General features: G+C 42.3%; 1 long non-coding RNA gene across 1 annotated transcript; it reads left to right on the top strand.

Moving 5' to 3' along the window:
- The first annotated feature begins 1,323 nt into the window (after window positions 1–1,323).
- Window positions 1,324–3,567, top strand: LOC120434286. The gene is made up of 2 exons (XR_005609038.1): window positions 1,324–1,555; window positions 2,912–3,567. It is a non-coding gene; the product is annotated as an uncharacterized LOC120434286 (long non-coding RNA).
- The last annotated feature ends 14,907 nt before the right edge of the window (window positions 3,568–18,474 follow it).

Raw genomic sequence — 18,474 nt, forward strand, 5'->3', positions numbered from 1 at the left:
GTTTGAGCCTCTTCAAGCTTTCTTAGTGCAGAGTGTTAGAGTTGATTGTTTTGAGATTTTCATTTGTGCTAAGATATATATAACCATTGCTTGTATGTGTTTTGATAAAATGTTTCTTCCATATTAGGTTGTGTACATAAGATGTATGAAGCTGTCTCGTCGCTATAGGTTTCCATTGTACATTTAGAAACCACAAGCTTCTGGTTTTATAAGTTTAGCAGGACTGCTCACTTCTGCTTTTGTACATGTTGGTTCGTTGAAAGGTCACGCCATAAATGGAGTGACTGGAGATGTCATTAAAAGGTTGAGCCATATATGGTGTAACAGGAAATGAGACACACACACACACACACACACACACACACACACAGTGGCGGTCCTAGCCTGTTTGGGGCCCTGGGCAAACACTCCCTCTGCCTGCCCCTGCCCCCCCACCTGAACACAATAAAGTATATAATGTAAACAACTACCTGAAAAACAGCAGATACAGCAGATAAATTAATTATAGGCTATTACTTTAGTATCGTTTATTGCATTTATGGAGGGAGTGATGTATGCTGGGTAATGTCTCAGCTAGCGACTGGGTGATTTTATTCACCCGCTTTGGATGTTATCAGTCCATACAAGGGGCGTTATTAGCAGAAATCAGTCCCATAGATGTGGGCCATCCACCTGCTAGATTGTTCAGAAGGTTGTTATCATCCATCCAGGTGGAGGATCACTAACAGGAGCGTGGGAAGACTCCAGAATCCACTCTGGCTGGAATCCGGTGGATACAGCAGTGTTTACAGGTAAGACCATTTAACATCCATGAAAACCGAATTTATTAAATTTAACAGAGGTCGAATTTTCTGTAAGATTTCTAGAAAAACCTCAACGTACAGCTCTGCTATCAGTTTAGACAGAAATGAAGACAGAAAATTAAACAGCAGTGACTTTTTCAGGGTTGCTGAAGTTGTACTAGCTAGTATATAATAATGTTCTACGTGATCGCTAGTGACACAGCTATGTTAGCATAATATAAACACAGAGGTGGGTAGTAACGAGCTACATTTACTCCGTTACATTTACTTGAGTAAGTTTTTGAAAAAAATGTACTTTTTAAGTACCTTTTTTGCACGATACTTTTTACTTTTACTTGAGTACATTTATGAAGAAGAAACGGTACTTTTACTCCGCTACATTTGCAAAATTCGACTCGTTACTTTAAAAAAAAATTAGTTTAACACATTAGATAACATGCCGTCAGTGGAGTTTCCGGTAACTTTTTTACCAATGAGACGTGGCCATACAGTCACATGACCAGTTTGAAATCGTGGCGGGCAGAGCGGCCCAAGCGTTTCAAAGTAGCGGACACACGGAAAGAAGAAATATGATGGCAGAGTCTACGCTAGAGCTGAAGAGGATGAACACCTTTGGCCTCACATACAAAGAATGTTTCGCTTAAAAACAGCACAAAAGAACAGCTATGTCTGCAGTGTCGGTGTCTTCAGTGAGAGCCAAAACAAACCAACTTTTCAGTGTGAAACAACTCAACTCGTAACCTGAGGATATGGTAAGTTTTCTCTAAATATCTTTTTAGCTGTGGTTAGCTGGATGTCAGTCTTATGTTACAGCAGCTGTGTCGAGCTCGAGCTGCGAGTCATATTTCCGGCGTTACGTTGTAATGAGATATGTTTGTGGGTGTTTTGTGCACCTTCAGCTGCCCTTTTAACTGCTCGCTGGTTAGCTAGCGTGAGCTATAAGGTAACAGCTAGCCTGGTTAATGACGCTAGAGTTCAACGCGCATGCAAACAGCTCGTCTCTACTGCTTTAACTGTTAAAACAGAAGGCAATACTGTGGGTGACAGGGGTTATTATGTGAAACACCAGCTTGTTTAGTTTAAAGAGTCTGCATTAAGCTGGGCAAACACTGTGCGATTTTTTTTCAGTCACGTTATTCCGCTCCTGCTCAAACTGTACAATTAAATCTCAGAGGTTAGAAGTTCATAGGTCACGATGCAGGGTCTCACACTATACGGCCTGATGCTCTGATGCGACCTGAGTGCTCAAACTGTGCGTCCATAACATAAAGCTGTCCCTCGCTCTCCCTTTCTGTCTTTCTTTACTAATGAAAAACATTGACCAGGCAGTTGTGATTGAGCAGCAATGTCCATCCAACTCTTCATGGTTGTTGTAGTCGTGATAATTTTGTGAGGCCACATTGAAAATATATGGAAGCGTAGAGCTGCCACCGGGGCAAAAGAAAAATAGAGCTATGTCACGTTATAACATGAAAGGTTTATTGTTCTAACAATATACTTTTAATGTTTGTACAATATAATATCACGTTATTGCAATATACATAATTATCACGTTCGTACAATATAAATATTATATTGTTCAAACGTGAAAGGTATGTTGTTAGAACAATAAACTGTTTACATTATAACGTGATATAGCTCTATTTTTCTTTTGCCCCGGTGGCAGCTCTACGCTTGCGTACTCAGATGAGCTTGCCTCATCCTACAAGTTGTGCCTCCATCTCTTTTGTCCAGATCACGCGCTGCCGTGCCGCTCCACCTTTTCTTTCATTTCTGTGTTTGTGCGTGCGCAGTGTGAGAGGCGACAGGATTTCAAACTGGTTTGATTATCATGCGACCATACGATTGATGATTGGGAGTTGGTCGTGAGGTGTTAACTGCTTTTCGTTACCCCATGTATACTACACGATACACACACGATTAAGGCAAAACACGGCTGATTCCCAAAACGGTTGCGCGACTGAAAAATCCGCTCAAAATGGGCCAAATCGCACCGTGTAGGGCAGCTTTTGGAGGCTAGCTCCAAACAAACATCTGCAGCTTGGCAGTGTATACAGCACTATAATGACCAGACCTAATTCTTTTGAAAACCTTACATCTTTCCACAGGTCTCCACTTCATCAGACATCACCTAGACACAGAGCTGGATGAGGCCAGCACAAACAGCAGCCTAACCGACGAAGATGATGGATCCATAGGGTCAGGAAAGCCAGAAGCAGAGGAGCTGGAGAGGTACCTTTCACTGTCCAATGTCCATTCACTGGAGGTATGGATGTATTGCATGGCTTTCCTCAGATCAAGAAGCTGTCTATCAAAGTCAATACAGCTCTTCCTGCATCTGCAGCCTGTGAGAGACTTTTTAGTCATGCAGGACTCCTGTTCACTGCCAAACGGTCACAGCTTCACAGCAAGAACCTTGAGATCCAACTGCTGCTGAAGCTGAACCACCATTTCACTGACTGAAGAAACAATTTATGGTAAAGTGAGCCATACACATATGCACATCCACATAGTGGAAATTTGTATTTGTCTTTTATAATTAGTTTTACTCTGATTTCAGTGTTTATTTGTGAGTGTAGTTTTTACATTTTTACATATTACATTGTGTTAATCCACTGTCTATACTTCAGGCTATTTTAGTATACAAAATAAGTTTTGTTAGAATGCCTATTCTTGTGGAATTTTAGCACAGATGTATTTTGTTTTGTTTTTGTTTTTTTTAATTCCTGCTGTCCGCCTTGGGAATAAACTTTTCCTGATTATACCTGTTGCATCTCTGTGTCATTTGTTTCTGATTTACTTGATCCCTCCTTGTATTTAAAAAAACCCACCCCTAGTATGACATTCTGGCGCATCAGCTGTAGTCTGTTATGTTGAAGTTGCCTCGTTCTAATGTTTTCTCTGAGGCTGCTGTAAATGCGAATATATTTACTGTGGGTTTTGCTTGAAAAAGCTTTACGTTGTGAAAAACTGAAATCTTGAAATTAGAATTGTTGTGCCTTATTTTGTGGATCTTTTTACATATATTCCTTTTGAAAACACTAAAATTTGTATATTTATTTATTTTTGATTGTCTGATAGCATTTATTTATAAAATAAATCGGACATTTCAAACAGTTACTCGCTATTTACTCAGTACTTGAGTAGCCTTTTCACCAAGTACTTTTTTACTCTTACTCGAGTAACTTTTTTGACGACTACTTTTTACTTTTACTTGAGTAATAATATTTTAAAGTAATGATACTCTTACTTGAGTACATTTTTTGGATACTCGACCCACCTCTGTATGAACACAGTGAAGCTGTAATGAACGAAACTTTTTTCCACTTGATAAAAGTTAACTTGAGAGACAAATGCAATCGTATGTCGAGATGCTGTAAACGGACCAAATTTAAACTGAGGTAATCCATCCACAATATGAGGTTAGTCATTAATATACTGCAACAATACAGGAAAAGAGCAGCCGCAAGAGAATTCAACATTAATTGATTAATGGTACAGAAGTAGAGGAAGCAAAAAGATTAGTTAAGTAAAGTTTGACTTATCTGACTGTTTTGTTTGCTTAATGCACCTTATAATCTTGTGCGCCTTATGGTCAGAAAAATACGGTAAGTTAGCAATTTGTCTGAATACAGGCAGTGTTTATTGTAATGCATATATCTATACTGTAGCTGTGTTGCTGCCCTTTTGCTTTTTTGACACCAGCTGATCAGGGTTACTGAACTGTAAGCAGTTTCAGCCTCATAATAAACAAACATGTTCAGAGACTCGAGGATTTGTCCTTCCAAAAGTCTCAGATGAGCCCTTACAGATCTGCAGCCAAACAGGTCAACAGACCTGTCAATAGACAGTCAATAGAACAGCTGGATGAACCCAACATGACCTCTGACCCTGAATAGGCTGTCAGACCTGTTAAATACTATTTTTTCTATTTTCATATATATTTTATTTTTCTTGATGAAAACAAAATTGCAGTTTTGGTCAGATCATCTGTTTCCTGATTCTAAAAGACAAATCAAAAAATTCATCAGTATGGACATTTTCTCACTTTATATATGTTATCAATTCTTTTTTAACCCAATCTCCTAAACTAGAAGACCAAATGGATTCTGTTCTGTTCTTCACTGACAGCTGACACCTCACACCTGTTTCTCTCTCACCTGCAGGTCAGACAGGAGGACATACAGATGAACTGTGAGTCAGACGATCTGAGGACATAAATGAACTTTCCTGAACATCCAGACTCAGACGAGTCTGTCAGTGACTCCGAACTACAGTTTATTCATTTTCAGGCTGTTCATGAGATTTACTGACACAAAGTCAAGCTGTTTTACAAACATAAATTAATTTATGGGCTCTAATCTCAGAATCAGAAGGGTGTTTTTAGAGCTCTTTTATGTTGGTGGGGTCTTATGAAATAGGAGCAGAATGTAAAGGTTAACCCTCTGAGGTCCAGGGTTTAATTATCCACTTTTGACTACTTTAGATTTTCCGTCTATATTTCACATTTAAGAACTTCTTACCTTGCCTTGTTTGGTATTATTATTTTCAGCACAAACTCACATGTCTGAATTTCCTGTTATTTTTTATGTTGACATACTGTATTAGCACAATTGATTTAAATGCAGACAACATAAAATCCAAGTAGAAACAAGGCTTTTACTGTCAAAACCACAAACATGTTTAACAAACCTTGTTGATAACTTGAATTGCAAAAAGAAATTGTACACTTCTAAAAATTATGCACAAATTTTGCAAACAATAAAGTTGTGTGGTACCATTGACCTAAAAATACAGCCAAGGCCTCAGGCATTTTTTATATAACCATTTAAAACTATTCACAGAACAATCAGGTGTGCTGCATTAACTAAGAAGGCACAAATTAGTTGTGCCACTCCAAAAAGAGTTTCTGTCCACTATAAGACAGAGGAGATCACCAGAGGCCTAAACCCTGCAGTTCTGAAGGCAGGAGGTGGATCAGTCCAGTTTTCCATGTGGAGACAGCACATGCCTTTGGTGGCTATTTTGGAGCAACTATGATATTCATTAGTATATCTGACACACAAAATAAGACAACAACTACACACTATAACTATAGCCTCTGTCACTTCGCAACCAAACAGATCATGCAAAAACAAGAACAGAGTGAGAAAAAAATGGTTTCAGACAAACACACACACACTGTCCTCAACACAGTCCTCTCTGGTGACATCTGATGGCCAAAAATATGAAGAGCAGCTTGAACCCACAAAATAAAACCAAATGCTTCATTATGATTGCCCACTCTACAGAGTGGAATTCTGTCTCATATTGGGCTGCTGTTGTGTTGCTTTGAACGCGTATTTTTTGGTGTTAAAAAATGTGGTTTATTTGTTTAATAAATAATTTTGACCAGCAAACCTTCCTGGTTTGAACATGCACCATGGTGTGGTCTTTCTTTGCTTGTGACTTCTTGATGTTGGTAAATACAATAATTGAAAAATAGCATGTTACATATAACATACATATAATAATGCACATTATGGAGTATGCTTCTGCTGTGAGGTCCTGCCTCCATGTACTTATGCAATTAATCGCTAGATGGGTATATTTATAAATAATATTATAATAGGCAAATTTTCCTGTACATATTTTTGAACTGGGGGCAGAATTGATTGTGAAATGGAAAGGGAAAATGCTTATGAACTTGCAAATTAAAAACATGATGCATTTAAGGTAACCCTTTTTCATTTTTATTTAAGAAGAGAATTTGTTCCACTATGCGATGGCCGAACCTGTTCCTTTTCGTGGAGATAATTTCTCCTGCCTTAAGGAAAACCCCTTCACATGGCACAGAGGAGGCTGGAGTGCAGAGAAACTGGTAGAGATGCAGTTATGGCTCCACAAACTATCAGCTAAAGAGAATTAATAAATTAAATTGCTGCACATTTTGTAGACTAACATTTTAAGATTATTTAAAACATAAAATATATCTTTTTATAACATTAAATGTTACGAGTCAAATGGAAGTTTTTCTAAAGTTATTTAGTGATATTTATATTCTCTGTTGGGGAGTAACGGAATACATGTACCGCCGTTACGTATTTAAAATACAAAATATGAGTAACTGTATTCCGTTACAGTTACCGTTTAAAAAGGTGGTATTTAGAATAGAGTTACTTTGTTGAAATAAATGGATTACACGGCGGTACTTGCCTGTTTCGTATTGTCGTGGGTCAGGATTGTTTGGGTTTGTTTGACAGCTATGTTCTGTTGTTCCAAGCGGCAGCGTTACGGTTGCTATGGTTACGCTCTCTCTCTGCGTGTTTCCTGGGTGAGAGAGCGCCTTTTTGTTGTTGTTGTGCTAAGCTAATAGGCAGAATGCTACAGGTATAGCTCGAAAGAATGTAGCCTAATGGGCAGTGTAGTCCGTGCTGCAGGGAGAATGGACTACCATACCCGTTATGTGTCTGTGAGCGAGGGAGGGAGAAGAAGGAAAAGTATGCGTTGTCACCGAGCAAAAACGGGAGCTGGAAGCATGTAAATATAATAATAACCACTGCAGCCAAGAAGAGTGCCTGACGAGCCCAGTTGTAAGTAAGCTATTAAGACTCGACTGTACACTGTGTTCGTGTTTTCCTTCGGAAAAAATAAGTTCCGTTGGAGCAGTCTTTCAACACCTCTCTCTGTCTCATGCAAGCAAAGTTGACCCGGACAACAAAGTAAAGCTATTTTTCGGCTACCAGCCCGACAGGGAACCCGACGTATTAGCCAGAGGTCCCTTTACTATGGTTCGGAGCCGCGGACCTTCAGTAACAGTAATAAATCACAGCAATAGTACATTCACGTAGTTGTAAACAGCATGATAATATATTAAGTAATCCACGTTACTCTCATTGAGTAATATGACAGAATACGTTACAGAATACATTTTGGGGCATGTATTCGGTATTCTGTAATGGAATACATATTAAAAGCAACCTTCCCAACACTGTTTATATTATGAAAAGCAGATTTTTGACATTTTAAGTTTTTCCTGTTTTCAGATCAAATAAACACGCACAAAACAAAAGCAAACACCCAGAACACAAAGATGGAAAACCCACCCGATTGACCAGAATCAACTCAAAATACTCCCACACAACAGAACCAAATCTCTTAGTCGAATGATCAGTGGTTCGCTATCTGTCACCATCAAAACACTCCACAAATCCCGTGAATGATTCACTTCCTTCCTTTTGAATCAGGTACCGAAGCAGTTACGTGTGCAATGAAGTTTCGGACGTCACTGGTCACGTGACTTTTGCCAAACGAAGGAAGCCTCGACACAGTGCTTCTGAACCAGTGTGTTGTTTTTTCCACACACGCTCCGGATTGTCAGCTTCAAGCGGGCCATCACTAGGATCCTCCTTTATTTTCTTCCACACGGCTCATCTCACTCGCCGTCACGGTACGGACCAGCCAGATATGGATCCAGCGGCATTCAGCCCAACCGGGGAGCTTCAGGAGGCCGTTATCGACTCTGCTTCTAAATTAATCAACCAGTGGTTAGAGCATAAGAGAGAAGCGTCTCTTTACACCTTATTTCTGGTTATCCCTGGCTATTGGACTCCCTGCATCCGCTCGTACAGAATTTCGTTCTCCACGAGCTTCGCCTACACCCCCCGCCGCTACCGCTCGCCCGCTCGCTTCAATGGAGGACGTGCTGTCCGAACCGCCGGACAAGGTATTACCCGTCCCATCTGAGCCATCTCCAAGAAAGAAGCGACGTTCGCGCCATTGGCGTGGCACCCCACAGCCGGATGTCAGGACATGTAAACAACCGGCAGTGGTAAGTGAGAGGGACATTGTTTCTGCTTTGTCGGATACAAGTACTATTTATTCTGGGGCTATGTTTTGCTTTTCCACCAAAGATAATAGTGGTCTTTCTGTTTCATCTATGGCTATTGCTATTGGAGTTACTGAGCCTGGCATTATGAATTTAAAGAATAAAAACGTTTGGGACTCTTTCTCATCTGCACTGGTCTGTTCAGGGGGAAGCTGTAAACCTCACTGAAACAGTTCTTCCTGACTATGTTCTCCCATCCACGCCTTCACCACAGTCTAACGTTGGGTCTGTAACACAGTTAGCAGTTCAGTCAGCAGCCCAGCTGCCCTCAGTTCAGTCAGTTGCCCTCAGTTTAGTCAGCTGCCTTCAGTTGTGTCAGCTGCCATCAGTTCTGTCAGCTGCCCTCAGTTCTGTCAGCTGCCCTCAGTTCTGTCAGCTGCCCTCAGTTCTGTCAGCAGCCCAGCTGCCCTCAGTTCTGTCAGCAGCACAGCTGCCCTCAGTTCTGTCAGCCACTCCACCACCTATTATGCCTCCACTACAGTCGTCTCTGCTACCTGTAGGTCAGTCTGTAGCCGCTCCGCTACCTATAGCTCAGCTGCCACTAGCTCAGCTGTCTGCTCACTCACTCATTCAGCCACCATCCTCACTGTCTCATTCTAAGCAGGGAACACACTTCACCACAGCATCTGCTGGTTCTCTTAAGCTGGCCATTTCAGAGACAATTGCTCCCTCTAGGGATTACCCAGAGGCTGGGTGTCAGTCACCAGCCAACTCTGGACCCCTAGATGTCAAGACGTCAGCGCCAGCAGCTCAACCGGAGAACTCACCAGAACAGTCTCGGCTCTCAGCACCCCCTGAAAGTTCACCCGTCCGCCTCCGTCCTCTCCTGAGTGTATTGGGGAACACTTTCAGCCCTCTGAGGACTGCATCCCACTGTTGCTGCCTGAGTCTAGCCACTGGGCTGCTCAGTCCCAGCCAGTGTCCACACTGCCAGAGGTCTCCGTACCTGCTTCTTCAGTGTCTGTTTCCACTGGAGGGTCCGAGGACCCCGTCCAGCCTCAAGTGTCGTCAGCTTGAGGGCCCGAGGAGCCTGTCCAGCCTCAAGCCAAGTCAGCTGGTGGGTCCGATTAGCCTACCCAGCACCACGCCTTGTCCGCTGGGGGTCCTGGAGGACCCAGCCAGCACATCCTCATGTCAGCTGACGGTCCGGGGAAGTCTGTTCAGCCGTCACCTGCTGAACCATCCCCTGCGACTTCTACACCATCACCTGCAGCATCACCGCCTGCAGCATCACCCCCTGCAGCATCACCGCCGTCAGGTTCCGCAGCCGCCATGCTGCCGTCAGGTTCCGCAGCCGCCACGCTGCCGTCAGGTTCTACGTCTGTGTCTTCATCCTCGCCCGGTCCTGCCTCGCCTGGTCCTGCAGTTGCCACACCGTCATGGGACGCAGCTCGTCTTGTTCAGCCTCGCCTCTGCCAGCTGCTTTCCAGGCCTCTAAATTGGCATCATGGCCGTCGAGGACGGCCTCCGGAAAGAGTTCGTCGCCGCCGCTGGCATCGCGGCTGACCTCCGGACCTGCTCAGTGGCCACCACTGCCTTCCAAGTGGCTGGCCTCCTGATTGGTTTTGTGTGCATCGCCGCCGTTGCCGTGTGCACAGTCGGCCCCCAGAACTGTTTGCCCATCGCCGCCGTTGCTGTCCGCACGGCTGGCCCCCTGAACTGTTTTGGCTCTTGTGCTGTCGACCTCCGGGTCGACCCCCTGAACTTTTCATAGACTCCTACAGAGCTCTAGTTTGGTTTTGTTGTTGATCCAGTCTTGTTGAAAATGCAAGACTGGATCAAAGAAAAGGCACATTTTTAAAAAATAACTATGGCACAATCAAATAAATTGCAGTTTGACTCATGTAAACAAACAAATCTCTGAGATGAAAACATTTTCTGCACTTCAGTGCTTGATGCATTTGTTGATTTGTTTTCCTGTGTTCTGGGGCCCGTTCTTCGTACCTCGCTTACTACATCCAAGATCAAATGACACATCCAAGATCAAATCATCGCGCTAACTTTGAGCTCGCTAATCCGGTTCTCCGAACACATCTGTTGTTGACGATTAGTATAGCTGGATGAAGTAATCTGAGATCACTGGGTGGCTTAAAAGGGGCTACGCATCGATAGTAGAAACATTGATCGGCAACCCTGTGATTGGTCGGCGAAGATGTCAAAGGAGTGCGCACAGTATTTCACGGCAGCAGAGCAAGAACTCTTGATTGAGGGATATCAGGAGTTTCAGAGTCTAATTAAAACGCAGGAGAACACTGCAAAGGCTGCAAAAGCAAGGAGAGAGGGCTGGCAGAAAGTTTCTGACAAATTAAACTCGTAAGTGATCCATGATATTACATTATATCATGTGATATTATATTATACCACATTATATTATATTACATTATATCCTCTTTCACATTAGAGCCACAACAGGACCCACTAGAACATGGGAACAAGTAAAAGTGAAATATAGGAATATTCTACAGAATGGTAATATTTATCACATATTGCTTTTAGTCTCTTGAAAAGAGACCCTGGAATAATCTGTTTGTTTGTTCATAACAGCAACCAAGAAAAGGGCAGAGCAAATAAAGACAGGTGGTGGTCCTGCACCCCCTTGTCACACCCCTTTTTGTACTGTGACATTTATTGACATTGTGGGTTTTTTGTGTGTAGTTTGACATAACACTCCATCACTGTTACCTGTTCCCATGCAAGGGGTGACTGAAGCATGCACAGTAAGTTGGGGGATATATATATATATCTATAGAGAGAAAGAGAGAGAGGGAGAGAGAGAGAGAGAGAGGAAGAAAGAAAATAATACCCTCACGGGAGAATCGATATCTCTCTACGAGCACAACGTCGCGCTGAGCTAAAGGATCCTGTCTATCCCGCAATATCCGCTGAATTCTGTAAACTCTCCTTATCAATCTTGCACCTTCCTTGCTCGCGTACAAACGGACAGGACATGGCTGCGACAGACTTCCCAAATCCACCTTCGCTTTTATAGCCGTGGTCTCTCATCTTGATTACACGAAGTAATTTACTATTACTACTCTAAAATATGAATTACATCTGAAATAATCAAATACATGTAATAGAATGATTAATAGTACATTTCCCTTTTTTAGGAAATGACCTGTATGTATCTGTATGACATCAATAAAAGAATCAAATACTGCATTATCTTTAGTTAGATTGATAATATTTATTTATGGAAAAACAGTGGAGAAATATCGCTGTTGCTTTCGTATAAATGAAGCGGACATACCTGAGTGGCGCGATCTAATCCTGTTTACATAAAGTAAACCTGCTCCCGAGCAGGTTTACGCCACGGATCTGTTGCTATGACAGCAAGTCCCAGATGAGCTTCGGAGAACCGAACGATCCAAGATCACGCGAAATCGTCAACATTCAAATCCGGCTAACTTACTTAGCGAGGTACGAAGAACAGGCCCCTGGACTCTTGTGATCCTTGTTTTTTGTTTTGGACACGCCTCCCTTGACTCCCTCCACCTGCTCTGGTCTTATGCTTGGTTTTGCTGTACTGTTTTTGTTTAGGGCTGTCGGGAGCCAGCCCTTGGAGGGGGCGTACTGTCACGGTTCTGGGTCAGTTCGACCCAGCATTTTGGAGATGTTATGTTTTGGTTTTGAATGATGGATTTTTCCTGTATACTGGTGGTGGTGATGATGATTATCATGATGATAGATTATTATTAGAGTTCCATGTTTCTGTTTATTTGTGTTTAGGATTTGTGTTCTCGGGTTTTTTGTGGGTTTAGTTCCATGTGTCATTTTCTGTCTGTCTCTCAGTGTCGAGTCTGCGTCTTTGTGCTGTTTTCTTGTTTCCTGTTTTATTGTGAAGGTCTGCGTCTCATGTGAGTGTGTTCAGTTTTACCTCTGTCTCGTCTTGTTGATTACTCCCAGCTGTGTTCCCCACCTGTGTGTAATCTCCCTGTGTTTCTCTGTGTGTATTTAAGTCGCGGCTTCTGTCATTGTAGTTGCTGGTCCGTCTGTGTATCCACCATGTCTCACTCGTGTGTTTTCCCCTGCTGTCCGTCGGCATTCTCCGCTGTTCATGCTCCTTCATGTTCATGTCCTGGTTTGTGTTCACTAGTTTCCTTCTGTTCCTTTTGCTTTTTGCCCATTTTTATTTTGTGTTCAATAACCCACCCTCACACCTTTTCATGTGCCTGCTTTTGGATCCTCCTTTATTTTCTTCCACATGGCTTATCTCACTCGCCATGACACACACATGCGCACGCAGCAAAAAAACATTACAGGACCAGTTGGACTAGAAAGCTGAGAGATACTCTTTACTAATCACACAGAACTGCTGAGGATCCAGTTCACTTACAGATTTCAAAAGCCTTAGTGATTATTATCCAGCATTAGTATCTGAAACTGGAATCATTCTATGGGAACTGAATTTTATGTAAACATTAAATTTAATCTGATGCAGTCAGGTTCAAACTCACGTTCTGTTATTCACTGAAAATACAGACATTTAGAACAAACTAAGACCATCTGTGCTAGAGGAGATGTCTGCTGTGACTGCATCACTCTGCTCAGCTTTGTTGTTATTCAGCCTCTGCATATTTACCTCTGCAGGTGAGTTTTACCTGTCAGGAGATAAATGACATTTCAATGATAGATAAAGACAAAGAAATATAGTAGGATTATTTCATATTCATTCCGTTTGTGTGTGTGCGGGCAACATGAGGCTGCACACATTAATTTTGTAATAAGTGATATTATTGAAAATTCTCTGTTTGTAAGTACAGTTTAGTGCTGTCTGATCATCACTCTGATTGACTGCTGTAGAAGTGAACAGTGTTACTTTGACCTTTAACCTCTCTGCGCTGTGTTGTTTCCTCTTTAAGATCACAAAATCATCACAGCTGAGTCTGGACAGGATGTCACTCTGACATGTCAAGCTCAAACCCACATCATCAATTCAATTCAATCAATTCAATTCAATAAAACTTTATTGATCCTGAAGGTTGAACCTGAGGGAAATTGGGTTAAGGCTGCCGACCTTTGCCAGCGCCGACTTACCCTTCTGACCATACATACATTACACAAACATCACATGGGGAAGACAGGTCAGAGGGGTATAACATGGAAAAGCACAACATGAGGAAAGATAAGGAGAAAAAAAAAATAACTCCCCCCAGACTGAGCTCCAACAGGGAGATCAGCTTGAGAACAGAAAAAAACACCTCTGCACATAGCACATGAAAAAACTCTTAATACACCAAAGAAACACATGACAAGCAACAGGGATGGGTAAAGGGTGAGAGACAGCCAATGTAGACAGTACATCCGGGCCTGCAGCCTATGCGCTGGTCTCCATGATCCACCGTCAGCATCGGAAGGGAATAAGCGTCGAAGGCGTTTGGAGGGGGGAGGGGGGATGAGTGTACATCTGCATGTGTATATGTCTGTGTATGTGTGTGCGTGTCCAGAGTTCAGCTGAGACAGTGTCCTTCGCCCTGCCAGGCTAAGTAAACAGTCTTCCAGCCAAGCCAGGTGGCCTTGCATAGAATGGGAAGAACAGTCTCAACACAGTCCATTATCAGGGTGTTGTTGTTCAGCTCCAGACTTGAGACCGCAGCTGGCGCCGAAGGGGGTATCCGCATGAAGTGATGGTGGTTTTTACTTTAGTGTGAACAACTCATATGAATTTCAAAGCTGTTCTAGCAGTCTGACACTGGTCTCTCAATCTCCCGTTGGAAAGCCGCGAGCTTCGCCATACCTTCGTTCTGTGATGTTGTCATTCTTGTGCTCAAGGAGCCGATTCTGAGAACTCACGACAGTGTGCCTCCCCGGGATGTCATCCAATTTGCTCAGAGATGTTATTCCGAGCTTGCCCTTCCGAGATGTAATCAGTCTGCATTCAGAGATCTTATTCTGAGTATTCACAGCAGCCATGCGGTTCTCCAAGATCTTATCCGTGCTGCACTCAATGAGCCCATTTTGAGAAGCTCACGCCTCTTCCCATTGTTCAAATCCCAGCGGGCAGCCTTGTGGGGGTTTGAACAGCCGGTTCCACTTTCTTAATTCTTCGATAAGTCAGGGCCAAGCCAGCTCCGATCAGCCAGAACCCTGTTATCATGGTTCCGAATAGGTAGATATCTTCAGCACTCAGGCTCACCCGAGCCCAGACTTCTCGTTGAGAAAAGGGTGTCAATTGCATTTAGGGACCAGTTGATCCAATCCATAATTCCTCTTTTAGGTTTTAGAGAACAGACTGTGAGAGAGTGTTCCAGGGAAAAGTAATACAAAAAAACACGAGACTAGACAAGGACACAAGAGGCTAAGCAGGGAAGCTAAGGGAGAGGAGGAGAGGAGAAAAGTGCGACCGCCTTCGTCAAGAGCAAGACAGAGTTGTAGAGTGGAGCAGAACTGACCTGGAAGATGAATCAAATCAAAGTCAAATCAAAGTTTATTTATATAGCACATATTAAAACAACAGTGTTGACCATAGTGCTTCACACTCAGTCAAAACACAAGACAATTAAAACAAACAATAAAATAGGACAACAAACAATAGGTAACAACACAATAAGCTAAAATCAGCCAACTAGTTAGAATCAAAGGCCAAAGTAAACAGATAAGTTTTAAGACGAGATCTAAAAGACTGGATAGACTCGGCCATACGAATATGTACAGGGAGGTTATTCCAGAGTCTAGGTGCCACGATCGCAAAGGCCCGGTCTCCTCTCGACTTCATTCGAGACCTAGGTTGTGCAAGGAGCAAGTGATTGGATGATCTAAGTGCTCTGTTGGGATTATATAGGTGGAGTAGGTCAGAGAGATAGGTGGGCGCTAAATTATTCAGAATTTGAAAAGTGAACAAAAGAATTTTAAAATCTATGCGATATTTAACAGGGAGCCAATGTAGTTTGGCTAAAATAGGAGTTATGTGTTCATGGATTCTTGTACCTGTTAAAAGACGCGCAGCTGCATTTTGAATTAACTGAAGCCGATAAAGAGAAGAGTGTTGGAGGCCCGAGTACAGGGAGTTACAGTAGTCCAATCTGGATGTGATAAATGCGTGAACAAGCTTTTCAAGTTCCTTTAAAGGAAGGAACGACTTTGCTTTGGAAATCTGACGCAACTGGTAAAAGCTGTTTTTCACCACAGTGGAGACCTGTTTCTCAAGTTTAAAAGAGCCATCCAGGAACACTCCGAGGTTTCTTACAGTGGGTGAGAGATGGCTAGCGAGAGGGCCTAGGGCATCAGTCAACTGATCTAGCGGGGTGTGACTACCAAAGACTATGATTTCGGTCTTACTCTCGTTTAATGTAAGAAAATTATGTGATAACCAAATTTTAACTTCATGCAAACAGTTGAACAGAGGTTGCAAAGAAGCAGACACATCAGATTTGAGAGGTGAATAAATCTGGATATCATCGGCATAACAGTGAAAGGAGATGTTGTATTTTCTAAAAATTAATCCCAACGGCAGCATGTACAAAGAAAAAAGAGCAGGACCAAGCACGGACCCTTGAGGCACACCACAATGAATAGGGGCAGAAGCCGAGGAGTGTTGCCCCATAGCAACAGAGAACGACCTCTCTGAGAGGTAGGATTTAAACCAAGATAAAACCGTACCTTTGAGACCAACAACATGTTCCAATCTTGATAGAAGAATGTTGTGGTTAACCATGTCAAAAGCAGCAGTCAAGTCAAGTAAAACTAAAACCACGGAATAGCCAGAGTCAACAGTTAAGAGAAGATCATTAAAAACTCTAAGTAAGGCTGTCTCTGTGCTGTGGCGAGGTTTAAAACCAGACTGAAACTTTTCATTTATACCATTTGCATCTAAAAAGGCCTGAAGTTGTTTTAGAATGACCTTTTCCAATATTTTGGAAATAAAAGGGAGTTTGGAGATCGGCCTGTAGTTAGTAAGACCATTAGGGTCAAGATTTTTCTTTTTCATAATAGGTTGCACAACAGCATGCTTAAAGACAGACGGTACACAACCTGATGACAATGATGCATTCAGCAGAGATAAGATACAAGGACCAATAACATGTAAAGCTTCCTTAAAGAAACGAGAAGGAAGAATATCGTGCGGGGAACCAGAGATTTTGAGATGATCAATTATATCTTTTAAAGCAGAATAAGACACTGGCTGAAACTGTTGAAAGACAGTCAAGCATTCAGCGGCTGGAGCTGGGTCTAATACTGATGAAAAATGAGATGGATGAGAAGCCCTTAGAGCTGAGATTTTATCAGAGAAATACTTTAAGAATTTATCACAAAGAGCAGGGGAGGCATCCCTAAAAGTGACAGTGCAAGGGTTTATCACAGAGTTAAAAGTATTAAAAGGGCTCGGGGTTGTGGCTATTAGTCATAATAATACTAGACAAAAAGGCAGATTTGGCAGCTTTAACAGACTTTTGATACTTAGATAAACAATTATGGAGGCTGTCCAGAGAGACGTGGAGTTTGTCTTTCCTCCATTTTCTTTCAGCACGACGACATTCGCGCCTAAGGGCGCGAGTAGTATCATTTAGCCAGGGTTGTGAGGGGTTTGGCACGTTTGATTGGAAGATGAAGAACTTGTCCTTTTATATCAGCATGGACGACTTGTTCCAGATTACCAGCATCCATCTTTTGAGTACCGGGTGGATCTGAAGGACAGACAGATAGCTGATGGAGTCGTGTCTTCGATTCTGAAGAATGTGAGACAAGATGATGCTGGAACATATGAGTGACGTGTCATCAAGAGAGCTGGAAAATCTTTGAAGCTCATCAGCATCATCAACCTGAAAATTGGTTCTCCAAGTGAGTGAGGAGTGTTCAGTGTGTTTGAGATCTTTGGCTCTTTTAGCTCTGCTGCCTTATTACTCCTAAATAGCTCTGTTTTCACGATCACTGAGATCGTTCAATTTTAGCCTAGCTGTGAATGATCTGTATTGGTAATGTCCCGATTCGAAATATTGAGACAAGGAACAAACCAACACTGGCCCAGAAGAGTTCAGTCAAACGATGATTCATTGAGTACACGTGTGGGAAGATGTCAAAGGAAAACCTGGAAGGAGAGCAAGAAATACAAACTCAGTTTGTTTCGTGTACACAGGCGAAGCTTACTGCGTGGCAAGACACAAGCAAGTCGCGCAGAGCCTCAGTCCGTTCTTTATTTTATAGCAGAGAATAGATTACACAGCATCTCTAGGTGGAGCATACGTAATAGAAAAACATCTCTAGTTATGGTTATCGCATGAGTGGCCGTTATCCATAAGACAAGCGGAACTAGTATCTTTTGTCATATCAGCTTCAGGTTGGAACTGTCTCTGCCTGAGCATGTGTGACTTTGTAACCTCCTTACGCATGCTTCTGTTCCTTAATCTGTAGGTTGCAGGCACATCATGTTCTCACAAGAAATTATACTTAAGCAAAATAAAGGTTATCAAAGTAAGTAAATGTGAAAATCTCTTAACAGAAGATGTACACTGCAACACATCAGCATAGATCTTCTCCGAACAACTCAATAGTTTTATTCATGTCAGGGTTCAGCCCCTTCTGCGTCACAAATGTACATAATATGCTTAAGTTACAGTACATCATCACTTAAAAATAGCTAAAATAGACAGATGTTCCTCTTTCTAGTACTTTCTTCCAGACATGGTAATTAAACTCATTCTCCGAATAGCCCCTGGAGACTTTACACTTTCTTCACTCTTCTTCTGTCACTTGTTACTAGGCAAGCTCAACTGCAGGTAGAAGCTAAATGAATTCAAGGCCTTCGCTTATAAGGTCTACATTTAAATCATATTTGTCTGTAAGCGTGAATGCTGTTTTAACCTTCCA

The sequence above is a fragment of the Oreochromis aureus genome, linkage group 18 (genome assembly GCF_013358895.1).
Source record: "Oreochromis aureus strain Israel breed Guangdong linkage group 18, ZZ_aureus, whole genome shotgun sequence".
Classification (NCBI taxonomy): Eukaryota; Metazoa; Chordata; class Actinopteri; order Cichliformes; family Cichlidae; genus Oreochromis; species Oreochromis aureus.